The sequence below is a fragment of the Cherax quadricarinatus genome, chromosome 23 (assembly GCF_038502225.1).
Source record: "Cherax quadricarinatus isolate ZL_2023a chromosome 23, ASM3850222v1, whole genome shotgun sequence".
NCBI classification, from domain to species: domain Eukaryota; kingdom Metazoa; phylum Arthropoda; class Malacostraca; order Decapoda; family Parastacidae; genus Cherax; species Cherax quadricarinatus.
Window position 1 is genome coordinate 32292535 of NC_091314.1, and position 15014 is coordinate 32307548.

Consider the following 15014-nt stretch of genomic DNA (forward strand, 5'->3'; position numbering starts at 1 on the left):
GCTAAAGGAATAACAGGAAAAGTCGGTCGATGGATCTATAATTTCCTCACTAACAGAACACAGAGAGTAGTCGTCAACAGAGTAAAGTCCGAGGCAGCTACGGTGAAAAGCTCTGTTCCACAAGACACAGTACTCGCTCCCATCTTGTTCCTCATCCTCATATCCGACATAGACAAGGATGTCAGCCACAGCACCGTGTCTTCCTTTGCAGATGACACCCGAATCTGCATGACAGTGTCTTCCATTGCAGACACTGCAAGGCTCCAGGCGGACATCAACCGAATCTTTCAGTGGGCTGCAGAAAACAATATGAAGTTCAACGATGAGAAATTTCAATTACTCAGATATGGTAAACACGAGGAAATTAAATCTTCATCAGAGTACAAAACAAATTCTGGCCACAAAATAGAGCGAAACACCAACGTCAAAGACCTGGGAGTGATCATGTCGGAGGATCTCACCTTCAAGGACCATAACACTGTATCAATCGCATCTGCTAGAAAAATGACAGGATGGATAATGAGAACCTTCAAAACTAGGGAGGCCAAGCCCATGATGACACTCTTCAGGTCACTTGTTCTATCTAGGCTAGAATATTGCTGCACACTAACAGCACCTTTCAAGGCAGGTGAAATTGCTGACCTAGAAAATGTACAGAGAACCTTCACAGCGCGCATAACGGAGATAAAACACCTCAATTACTGGGAGCACTTGAGGTTCCTAAACCTGTATTCCCTGGAATGCAGGCGGGAGAGATACATGATTATATACACCTGGAAAATCCTAGAGGGACTAGTACCGAACTTGCACACGAAAATCACTAACTACGAAAGCAAAAGTCTTGGCAGACGATGCAACATCCCCCCAATGAAAAGCAGGGGTGTCACTAGCACGTTAAGAGACCATACAGTAAGTGTCAGGGGCCCGAGACTGTTCAACTGCCTCCCACCATACATAAGGTGGATTACCAACAGACCTCTGGCAGTCTTCAAGCTGGCACTGGACAAGCACCTAAAGTCGGTTCCGGACCAGCCGGGCTGTGGCTCGTACGTTGCTTTGTGTGCAGCCAGCAGCAACAGCCTGGTTGATCAGGCTCTGATCCACCAGGAGGCCTGGTCACAGACCGGGCCACGGGGGCGTTGACCCCCGGAACTCTCTCCAGGTAAACTTCAGGTATAAGTGATCTCTTTATTACAACCCTTGCATAAGTGACCTCTTTATTACAACCCTTGCATAAGTAACCTCTTTATTAGAACCCTTGTATAAGTGGCCTCTTTATTACAACCCTTGTATAAGTGACCTCTTTATTACAACCCTTGCATACCTGGAGTTTACCTGGAGAGAGTTCCGGGGGTCAACGCCTCCGCGGCCCGGTCTGTGACCAGGCCTCCTGGTGGATCAGCGCCTGATCAACCAGGCTGTTGCTGCTGGCTGCACGCAAAACAACGTACGAGCCACAGCCCGGCGGATCAGGAACTGACTTTAGGTGCTTGTCCAGTGCCAGCTTGAAGACTGCCAGGGGTCTGTTGGTAATCCCCCTTATGTATGCTGGGAGGCAGTTGAACAGTCTCGGGCCCCTGACACTTATTGTATGGTCTCTTAACGTGCTAGTGACACAAGTAAGTAACCTCTTTATTACAACCCTTGTATAAGTAACCTCTTTATTACAACCCTTGTATAAGTGACATCTTTATTACAACCCTTGTATAAGTGACCTCTTTATTACAACCCTTGTATAAGTAGCTTCTTTATTACAACCCTTGTATAAGTGATCTCTTTATTACAACCCTTGTATAAGTAACCTCTTTATTACAACCCTTGTATAAGTAACCTCTTTATTACAACCCTTGTATAAGTGACCTCTTTATTACAACCCTTGTATAAGTAACCTCTTTATTACAACCCTTGTATAAGTAACCCTTTTATTACAATCCTTGTATAAGTGACCTCTTTATTACAACCCTTGTATAGGTAACCTCTTTATTACAACGCTTGTATAAGTGACCTCTTTATTACAACCCTTGTATAAGTAACCTCTTTATTACAATCCTTGTATAAGTGACCTCTTTATTACAACCCTTGTATAAGTAACCTCTTTATTATAACCCTTGTATAAGTAACCTCTTTATTACAACCCTTGTATAAGTGACCTCTTTATTACAACACTTGAATAAGTGACCTCTTTATTACAACCCTTGTATAAGTAACCTCTTTATTACAACCCTTGTATAAGTGACCTCTTTATTACAACCCTTGCATAAGTAACCTCTTTATTACAACCCTTGTATAAGTAACCTCTTTATTACAACCCTTGTATAAGTAACCTCTTTATTACAACCCTTGTATAAGTGGCCTCTTTATTACAACCCTTGTATAAGTGACCTCTTTATTACAACCCTTGTATAAGTAACCTCTTTATTACAACCCTTGTATAAGTAACCTCTTTATTATAACCCTTGTATAAGTAACCTCTTTATTACAACCCTTGTATAAGTGGCCTCTTTATTACAACCCTCGTATAAGTGACCTCTTTATTACAACCCTTGTATAAGTAACCTCTTTATTACAACCCTTGTATAAGTGGCCTCTTTATTACAACCCTTGTATAAGTAAACTCTTTATTACAACCCTTGTATAAGTAACCTCTTTATTACAACCCTTGTATAAGTGGCCTCTTTATTACAACCCTTGTATAAGTGACCTCTTCATTACAACCCTTGTATAAGTAACCTCTTTATTACAACCCTTGTATAAGTGGCCTCTTTATTACAACCCTTGTATAAGTGACCTCTTTATTACAACCCTTGTATAAGTAACCTCTTTATTACAACCCTTGTATAAGTGGCCTCTTTATTACAACCCTTGTATAAGTGGCCTCTTTATTACAACCCTTGTATAAGTGACCTCTTTATTACAACCCTTGTATAAGTAACCTCTTTATGGAAAATTTTCTAGGGTGCTTACCTGTATGTACCTCAACATTATATACATACCAGTAATCTCATTGGGAGACAATCATATTGTTTACCGTAGTCACCCCGTGTAGACATGTGAGAAAACTTAACCACCCCTGGTCGCACCAAGTGGTCCCCTCGACCTCACAATCTTATCCATATCTATCCGAGACCAGTATGGATTGGGTAGCACCCACAAGTACGGTGCTACTAATTAATTGTGGACTGTATAGATTATATTAGTTTAGCTGAATGAAGGGGAGGGGGGTAGGATACACCTGGATACATCCGTCAAGGAAAACATTTGTACATAATCCCACTACTTACCAGATGTTCTCTGGTGGTCACTTGATGTAGCTGGATCACTCATAACCTATCTAATTATAACATACCACCACTGGCCAGTCTAAGGTTGCTATAACTAGAAGGGTTACTTAACTGTGGGTGATTGATATTCCTCATTTCTTGATTCACCATCTCATTTTCGATGTCCTGCTACACCGACACGATTCTCATTCCAGCAGGACGAGGTATCCGCTGGTTTGTCCTGCTTTAGACGTCGTGACTCAAGGAGTTTCCCTTTCCTCGTCTCGTTAACAACGAGGTCTAGCGTGTTCACTCGGAGCAAACGACTTATTTCACTTCACATATTCTCTTAACTTAGCGTTATTATCCTTAATTACATTACAATTCACAAGACGATTTAATGACTCAAATTATTATACACATTAGAGATCACTCCATTAAGATCTGAGACCGATGAGTGATGATTAAACCAAGGGTAATTTTCCCGGGGCTCAGTCCAGGACGACGCGTCAGTCACCCCCGGTCCTACCCATAATCACCTTTTACCACTCTATTATCGTGGTCCCGTAAATCACGTTCCCTCACTCTCCACTAGGAACAGTCACGACACTTCCTATTACGAAATGAGGCCTATATTAATCCTTAGGCCGCCGTGAATGCCAATTTCGTGGTACCATGCCTTTTCCGCTTCCTCTCCACCTTCAAAACAAACCCGCCACTCCCCCCCGCACATCCGCGCATGCGCAAAGGGAGCTCTTGGTTCTACTCTTATTTTCAAATACATTTTTGACCCATATAGACACATTAAACACCTATTAGGCACTATAGTTTCGGAAAATTAAAAAATTTTCCACACTGCGGCCGGGCGGAGGTCGTTGCTAGACGACTTACATAATGTGGAGTACAATTTTTTCCATCTTCACTGGCCACCCATATTTATTGAACTCTCAAAATGGACTAATTGGTGTTCCATTCTCTCAGGGGCATAAGCCTATGCTCCCTGGATTAAGTTATTGGGCATACTGGAATTTTGAGACTTTACCAATAACAAGTCTCTCAGTATCCCAAGTCAGCCCCAGCACATTACTGCATACAGGCACCAACTCCATGGCCATCTATATTTATTGATCCCTCAAAATGGACTAATTAGTGTTCCATTCTCTCAGGGGCATAAGCCTATGCTCCCTGGATTAATTTATTGGGCATACTGGAATTTTGAGACTTTAACAATAACAAGTCTCTCAGTATCCCAAGTCAGTCCCAGCACATTACTGCATACAGGCACCAACTCCATGGCCATCCATATTTATTGATCCCTCAAAATGGACTAATTAGTGTTCCATTCTCTCAGGGGCATAAGCCTATGCTCCCTGGATTAATTTATTGGGCATACTGGAATTTTGAGACTTTAACAATAACAAGTCTCTCAGTATCCCAAGTCAGTCCCAGCACATTTCTTCATTATTTCATTAACCCCTTCACATATCCTCATTAGTTCCTCTTCAGTTGACGTCACACCCGGAAATTGTCCACATAAGATTATTTACCCAATTACTTCGCTCAGTGGACCGCCTGTGCACTTAAGGTGTGCATTTATCGTCGCCTGAAGTAAGAACAATTTATTATTTAACTGCTTATTAATTATATCATTATAAGCAGTCAACAATTTTGGTGTCTTGCTCAGTTCGCAGAGCTGGGTCCTTTAACTGTCCATACGCCATCCTATAATTAGTAGGTAATTCTGGACGGTCAAGCTTCCACGGAAGTCGCACCCAGTAATGTCCAGATTCACATTTAACATCCTTCAGGTATTGTTCCTGAGTAAAGGAATCATTTGGACTTTCCTCATTTACATTAATCCCTATGCTGTCCAGCTCCCACAAATTAGACTGGTTCAACATCATTCTCGATAGAAGAATACTTGTACTGGGTTGACCTTTCATGAGTAAGACACCGTGACCGTATTCACTACTTCCTCTAGTCATTATTACTAGGCGGTAGTCTGCCATATATTACATGGCCCGTACCAGTGTTGAGGAGAGTGACGCCGTATGGTTTTGGATTTATGCCCTTTATCCTGAATTTTTACATCCAACACCGGCAAGGCTACCTCAGCTAGGCCATCATTATTGCCATTAGCTGCAACCTTTACATCAGTCACTGTAGTGTCAGGGTTATTAACATTATCATTATTGTCACCATTATTATAAGAATCACATACAACCCTGCACATAACTGTATGGTGCTTTCCCTTGTTGCATTGATAGCAACTGTTCAATTTGGTATGACAATCCTTTACATTATGATTGTCTAGACATCTGATAAATCTGTCAAGTTCTTTCATTCTTTCCACTTTAATATCCCATGAATTACAGGCATTACAATTTTTAGTGAAATGAGTACCCTGGCAGAAGAGGCAGTCTCTCTTTTCCTTGCCTGACCTCTTATTAACTGGGTTACACTTACTGAAGTACTTATTCCTCTTACCTTGATGTGAGGAACCACTATTACTGATTCCTGACTTGATATGTGCCTATTTAACTCTTAACTATGATTATTACCACTGGGATTATTTTTCCCTTTTGAGACTTGACAGATACTTCAGAGTCATTATGTGTTATATCCTTAGAACTGTTTGGCTGACTGGTCTGCAATTGAACAATTAATTCCTGCCGACCTAGTCTGATTTCCTCCAGACCGTACTATGGAGGTTTTGGCAAACACACCCTTTGCATTAATAGGTTGATCAACTGCCTGGCTTACACCCTTTAATTTATTCAAAGCCTTACTTTTACAAGACAGTTTTTCTTCCAATTCGTAATGTTGATTAATTAAAACATTCATTTCCATTCCATCTGTACAATTCTCTAGCAGATCTCTTTCACAGTCTTTAAACCACAATTTGTACCAATCAAATCTACTCTCTAAAGCATCTAAATATAACTTTAATTCATTAGGGTTCACGGTTCTTTGATTCACTAAATCAAATGCCTTCGTCACATGGCTTTTAATAGCCTGTAATGATGCTTTCATTACTCTAAAATTCACGGACTTGTCAGCCACATTAACTCCATTAGATCCAGTCATGGTTAGAGAATTATTAATCACTGATTATACAACTTAAGTAGGCGCCTTATAAGAGTAATTCTTGCACTTTACTCTTGTATATCCTAGCCACACATGTGCTAGCAATTAATTGGGCTAATTGTCATCCATCACACGATCGATTAAACTTGTGCACCCTACACCCACTTCCTTCAATCAGTCACTTAATTATTAAGTAATTAATTCAATTAATTTTTTCACTGATTGCATCCGGTTCGAAGGACCAACGGGCAGATATGGAAAATTTTCTAGGGTGCTTACCTGTATGTACCTCAACATTATATACATACCAGTAATCTCATTGGGAGACAATCATATTGTTTACCGTAGTCACCCCGTGTAGACATGTGAGAAAACTTAACCACCCCTGGTCGCACCAAGTGGTCCCCTCGACCTCACAATCTTATCCATATCTATCCGAGACCAGTATGGATTGGGTAGCACCCACAAGTACGGTGCTACTAATTAATTGTGGACTGTATAGATTATATTAGTTTAGCTGAATGAAGGGGAGGGGGGTAGGATACACCTGGATACATCCGTCAAGGAAAACATTTGTACATAATCCCACTACTTACCAGATGTTCTCTGGTGGTCACTTGATGTAGCTGGATCACTCATAACCTATCTAATTATAACATACCACCACTGGCCAGTCTAAGGTTGCTATAACTAGAAGGGTTACTTAACTGTGGGTGATTGATATTCCTCATTTCTTGATTCACCATCTCATTTTCGATGTCCTGCTACACCGACACGATTCTCATTCCAGCAGGACGAGGTATCCGCTGGTTTGTCCTGCTTTAGACGTCGTGACTCAAGGAGTTTCCCTTTCCTCGTCTCGTTAACAACGAGGTCTAGCGTGTTCACTCGGAGCAAACGACTTATTTCACTTCACATATTCTCTTAACTTAGCGTTATTATCCTTAATTACATTACAATTCACAAGACGATTTAATGACTCAAATTATTATACACATTAGAGATCACTCCATTAAGATCTGAGACCGATGAGTGATGATTAAACCAAGGGTAATTTTCCCGGGGCTCAGTCCAGGACGACGCGTCAGTCACCCCCGGTCCTACCCGTAATCACCTTTTACCACTCTATTATCGTGGTCCCGTAAATCACGTTCCCTCACTCTCCACTAGGAACAGTCACGACACTTCCTATTACGAAATGAGGCCTATATTAATCCTTAGGCCGCCGTGAATGCCAATTTCGTGGTACCATGCCTTTTCCGCTTCCTCTCCACCTTCAAAACAAACCCGCCACTCCCCCCAGCACATCCGCGCATGCGCAAAGGGAGCTCTTGGTTCTACTCTTATTTTCAAATACATTTTTGACCCATATAGACACATTAAACACCTATTAGGCACTATAGTTTCGGAAAATTAAAAAATTTTCCACACTCTTTATTACAACCCTTGTATAAGTAACCTCTTTATTACAACCCTTGTATAAGTAACCTCTTTATTACAACCCTTGTATAAGTAACCTCTTTATTACAACCCTTGTATAAGTAACCTCTTTATTACAACCCTTGTATAAGTAACCTCTTTATTACAACCCTTGTATAAGTAACCTCTTTATTACAACCCTTGTATAAGTAACCTCTTTATTACAACCCTTGTATAAGTAACCTCTTTATTACAACCCTTGTATAAGTAACCTCTTTATTACAACCCTTGTATAAGTAACCTCTTTATTACAACCCTTGTATAAGTGACCTCTTTATTACAACCCTTGTATAAGTAACCTCTTTATTACAACCCTTGTATAAGTAACCTCTTTATTACAACCCTTGTATAAGTAACCTCTTTATTACAACCCTTGTATAAGTAACTGACGTAGATAACATCAACAAAAATTATTTGTAGTAAATTCAGTTCGCAAAATTAAAACAACAAAGTTCTTGGAGCCTCTCACTGTTGATCCTGCCTCATACAACTGTATCATGGAGCCCCTCACTGTTGATCCTGCATCATACAACTGTATCATGGAGCCTCTCACTGTTGATCCTGCCTCATACAACTGTATCATGGAGCACCTCACTGTTGATCCTGCCTCATACAACTGTATCATGGAGCACCTCACTGTTGATCCTGCCTCATACAACTGTATCATGGAGCCTCTCACTGTTGATCCTGCCTCATACAACTGTATCATGGAGCCTCTCACTGTTGATCCTGCCTCATACAACTGTATCATGGAGCCTATCACTGTATCATGGAGCCTATCACTGTTGATCCTGCCTCATACAACTGTATCATGGAGCCCCTCACTGTTGATCCTGCCTCATACAACTGTATCATGGAGCCTCTCACTGTTGATCCTGCCTCATACAACTGTATCATGGAGCCTCTCACTGTTGATCCTGCCTCAAACAACTGTATCATGGAGCCCCTCACTGTTGATCCTGCCTCATACAACTGTATCATGGAGCCCCTCACTGTTGATCCTGCCTCATACAACTGTATCATGGAGCCTCTCACTGTTGATCCTGCCTCATACAACTGTATCATGGAGCCTCTCACTGTTGATCCTGCCTCATACAACTGTATCATGGAGCCCCTCACTGTTGATCCTGCCTCATACAACTGTATCATGGAGCCTCTCACTGTTGATCAACTGTATCATGCCTCATACAACTGTATCATGGAGCCCCTCTCACTGTTGATCCTGCCTCATACAACTGTATCATGGAGCCCCACTGTTGATCTTGCCTCATACAACTGTATCATGGAGCCTCTCACTGTTGATCCTGCCTCATACAACTGTATCATGGAGCCCCTCACTGTTGATCCTGCATCATACAACTGTATCATGGAGCCTCTCACTGTTGATCCTGCCTCATACAACTGTATCATGGAGCACCTCACTGTTGATCCTGCCTCATACAACTGTATCATGGAGCACCTCACTGTTGATCCTGCCTCATACAACTGTATCATGGAGCCTCTCACTGTTGATCCTGCCTCATACAACTGTATCATGGAGCTCACTGTTGATCCTGCCTCATACAACTGTATCATGGAGCCCCTCACTGTTGATCCTGCCTCATACAACTGTATCATGGAGCCTCTCACTGTTGATCCTGCCTCATACAACTGTATCATGGAGCCTCTCACTGTTGATCCTGTCTCATACAACTGTATCATGGAGCCCCTCACTGTTGATCCTGCCTCATACAACTGTATCATGGAGCCTCTCACTGTTGATACTGCCTCATACAACTGTATCATGGAGCCCCTCACTGTTGATCCTGCCTCATACAACTGTATCATGGAGCCTCTCACTGTTGATCCTGCTTCATACAACTGTATCATGGAGCCCCTCACTGTTGATCCTGCCTCACACAACTGTATCAAGGAGCCTCTAACTGTTGATCCTGTCTCATACAACTGTATCATGGAGCCCCTCACTGTTGATCCTGCCTCATACAACTGTATGATGGAGCCCCTCACTGTTAATCCTGCCTCATACAACTGTATCATGGAGCCCCTCACTGTTGATCCTGCCTCATACAACTGTATCATGGAGCCTCTCACTGTTGATCCTGCCTCATACAACTGTAACATGGTGCCTCTCACTGTTGATCCTGCCTCATACAACTGTATCATGAAGCCCCTCACTGTTGATCCTGCCTCATACAACAGTATCATGGAGCCCCTCACTGTAGATCCTGCCTCATACAACTGTATCATGGAGCCCCTCACTGTTGATCCTGCCTCATACAACTGTATCATGGAGCCCCTCACTGTTGATCCTGCCTCATACAACAGTATCATGGAGCCCCTCACTGTTGATCCTGCCTCATACAACTGTATCATGGAGCCTCTCACTGTTGATCTTGCCTCATACAACTGTATCATGGAGCCTCTCACTGTTGATCCTGCCTCATACAACTGTATCATGGAGCCTCTCACTGTTGATCTTGCCTCATACAACTGTATCATGGAGCCTCTCACTGTTGATCCTGCCTCATACAACTGTATCATGGAGCCCCTCACTGTTGATCCTGCCTCATACAACAGTATCATGGAGCCCCTCACTGTTGATCCTGCCTCATACAACTGTATCATGGAGCCCCTCACTGTTGATCCTGCCTCATACAACTGTATCATGGAGCCCCTCACTGTTGATCCTGCCTCATACAACTGTATCATGGAGCCCCTCACTGTTGATCCTGCCTCATACAACTGCATCATGGAGACTCTCACTGTTGATCCTGCCTCATACAACTATCATGGAGCCCCTCACTGTTGATCCTGCCTCATTCACCTGTATCATAGAGCCCCTCACTGTTGATCCTGCCTCATACAACTGTATCATGGAGCCCCTCACTGTTGATCCTGCCTCATACAACTGTATCATGGAGCCTCTCACTGTTGATCCTGCCTCATACAACTGTATTATGGAGCCTCTCACTGCTGATCCTGCCTCATACAACTGTATCATGGAGCCCCTCACTGTTGATCCTGCCTCATACAACTGTATCATGGAGCCCCTCACTGTTGATCCTGCCTTATACAACTGTATCATGGAGCCTCTCACTGTTGATCCTGCCTCATACAACTGTATCATGGAGCCTCTCACTGTTGATCCTGCCTCATACACCTGTATCATGGAGCCCCTCACTGTTGATCCTGTCTCATGCAACTGTATCATGGAGCCCCTCACTGTTGATCCTGCCTCATACAACTGTATCATGGAGCCCCTCACTGTTGATCCTGCCTCATACAACTGTATCATGGAGCCCCTCACTGTTGATCGTGCCTCATACAACTGTATCATGGAGCCTCTCACTGTTGATCCTGCCTCATACAACTGTATCATGGAGCCCTTCACTGTTGATCCTGCCTCATACAACAGTATCATGGAGCCCCTCACTGTTGATCCTGCCTCATACAACTGTATCATGGAGCCCCTCACTATTGATCCTGCCTCATACAACTGTATCATGGAGCCCGTCACTGTTGATCCTGCCTCATACAACTGTATCATGGAGCCTCTCACTGTTGATCCTGCCTCATACAACTATCATGGAGCCCCTCACTGTTGATCGTGCCTCATACAACTGTATCATGGAGCCCCTCACTGTTGATCCTGCCTCATACAACTGTATCATGGAGCCTCTCACTGTTGATCCTGTCTCATACAACTGTATCATGGAGCCCCTCACTGTTGATCCTGTCTCATACAACTGTATCATGGAGCCCCTCACTGTTGATCCTGCCTCATACAACTGTATCATGGAGCCCCTCACTGTTGATCCTGTCTTATACAACTGTATCATGGAGCCCCTCACTGTTGATCCTGCCTCATACAACTGTATCATGGAGCCCCTCACTGTTGATCCTGTCTCATACAACTGTATCATGGAGCCCCTCACTGTTGATCCTGCCTCATACAACTGTATCATGGAGCCTCTCACTGTTGATCCTGTCTCATACAACTGTATCATGGAGCCCCTCACAGTTGATCCTGCCTCATACAACTGTATCATGGAGCCTCTCACTGTTGATCCTGTCTCATACAACTGTATCATGGAGCCCCTCACTGTTGATCCTGCCTCATACAACTGTATCATGGAGCCCCTCACTGTTGATCCTGCCTCATACAACTGTATCATGGAGCCCCTCACTGTTGATCCTGTCTCATACAACTGTATCATGGAGCCCCTCACTGTTGACCCTGCCTCATACAACTGTATCATGGAGCCTCTCACTGTTGATCCTGTCTCATACAACTGTATCATGGAGCCTCTCACTGTTGATCGTACCTCATACAACTGTATCATGGAGCCTCTCACTGTTGATCCTGCCTCATACAACTGTATCATGGAGCCTCTCACTGTTGATCCTGCCTCATACAACTGTATCATGGAGCCCCTCACTGTTGATCCTGCCTCATACAACTGTATCATGAAGCCTCTCACTGTTGATCCTGCCTCATACAACTGTATCATGGAGCCTCTCACTGTTGATCCTGCCTCATACAACTGTATCATGGAGCCTCTCACTGTTGATCCTGCCTCATACAACTGTATCATGGAGCCCCTCACTGTTGATCCTGCCTCATATAACTGTATCATGGAGCCCCTCACTATTGATCCTGCCTCATACAACTGTATCATGGAGCCTCTCACTGTTGATCCTGCCTCATACAACTGTTCCATGGAGCATCTCACTGTTGATCCTGCCTCATACAACTGTATCATGGAGCCTCTCACTGTTGATCCTGCCTCATACAACTGTATCATGGAGCCTCTCACTGTTGATCCTGCCTCATACAACTGTATCATGGAGTCCGTCACTGTTGATCCTGCCTCATACAACTCCATCATGGAGCCTCTGACTGTTGATCCTGCCTCATACAACTGTATCATGGAGCCCCTCACCGTTGATCCTGCCTCATACAACTGTATCATGGAGCCCCTCACTGTTGATCCTGCCTCATACAACTGTATCATGGAGCCCCTCACTGTTGATCGTGCCTCATACAACTGTATCATGGAGGCTCTCACTGTTGATCCTGCCTCATACAACTGTATCATGGAGGCTCTCACTGTTGATCCTGCCTCATACAACTGTATCATGGAGCCTCTCACTTTTGATCCTGCCTCATACAACTGTATCATGGAGCCTCTCACTGTTGATCCTGCCTCATACAACTGTATCATGGAGCCCCTCACTGCTGATCCTGCCTCATGCAACTGTTTCATGGAGCCCCTCACTGTTGATCGAGCCTCATACAACTGTATCATGGAGCCTCTCACTATTGATCCTGCCTCATACAACTGTATCATGGAGGCCCTCGCTGTTGATCCTGCCTCATACAACTGTATCATCGAGCCCCTCACTGTTGATCCTGCCTCATACAACTGTATCATGGAGCCTCTCACTGTTGATCCTGCCTCATACAACTGTATCATGGAGCCTCTCACTGTTGATCCTGCCTCATACAACTGTATCATGGAGCCCCTCACCGTTAATCCTGCCTCATACAACTGTATCATGGAGCCTATCACTGTTGATCCTGCCTCATACAACTGTATCATGGAGCCTCTCACTGTTGATCCTGCCTCATACAACTGTATCATGGAGCCTCTCACTGTTGATCCTGCCTCATACAACTGTATCATGGAGCCTCTCACTGTTGATCCTGCCTCATACAACTGTATCATGGAGCCTCTCACTGTTGATCCTGCCTCATACAACTGTATCATGGAGCCCCTCACTGTTGATCCTGCCTCATACAACTGTATCATGGAGCCCCTCACTGTTGATCCTGCCTCATACAACTGTATCATGGAGCCCCTCACTGTTGATCCTGCCTCATACAACTGTATCATGGAGCCTCTCACTGTTGATCCTGCCTCATACAACTGTATCATGGAGCCTCTCACTGTTGATCCTGCCTCATACAACTGTATCATGGAGCCCCTCACTGTTGATCCTGCCTCATACAACTGTATCATGGAGCCTCTCACTGTTGATCCTGCCTCATACAACTGTATCATGGAGCCTCTCACTGTTGATCCTGCCTCATACAACTGTATCATGGAGCCCCTCACTGTTGATCCTGCCTCATACAACTGTATCATGGAGCCTCTCACTGTTGATCCTGCCTCATACAACTGTATCATGGAGCCCCTCACTGTTGATCCTGTCTCATACAACTGTATCATGGAGCCTCTCACTGTTGATCCTGCCTCATACAACTGTATCATGGAGCCTCTCACTGTTGATCCTGCCTCATACAACTGTATCATGGAGCCTCTCACTGTTGATCCTGCCTCATACAACTGTATCATGGAGCCTCTCACTGTTGATCCTGCCTCATACAACTGTATCATGGAGCCTCTCACTGTTGATCCTGCCTCATACAACTGTATCATGGAGCTTCTCACTGTTGATCCTGCCTCATACAACTGTATCATGGAGCCCCTCACTGTTGATCCTGCCTCATACAACTGTATCATGGAGCCTCTCACTGTTGATCCTGCCTCATACAACTGTATCATGGAGCCCCTCACTGTTGATCCTGCCTCATACAACTGTATCATGGAGCCTCTCACTGTTGATCCTGGCTCATACAAATGTATCATGGAGCCCCTCACTGTTGATCCTGCCTCATACAACTGTATCATGGAGCCTCTCACTGTTGATCCTGCCTCATACAACTGTATCATGGAGCCTCTCACTGTTGATCCTGCCTCATACAACTGTATCATGGAGCCCATCACTGTTGATCCTGCCTCATACAACTGTATCATGGAGCCTCTCACTGTTGATCCTGCCTCATACAACTGTATCATGGAGCCTCTCACTGTTGATCCTGCCTCATACAACTGTATCATGGAGTCTCTCACTGTTGATTCTGCCTCATACAACTGTATCATGGAGCCCCTCACTGTTGATCCTGGCTCATACAAATGTATCATGGAGCCCCTCACTGTTGATCCTGCCTCATACAACTGTATCATGGAGCCTCTCACTCTTGATCCTGCCTCATACAACTGTATCATGGAGCCTCTCACTGTTGATCCTGCCTCATACAACTGTATTATGGAGCCTCTCACTGTTGATCCTGCCTCATACAACTGTATCATGGAGCCTCTCAGTATTGATCCTGCCTCATAC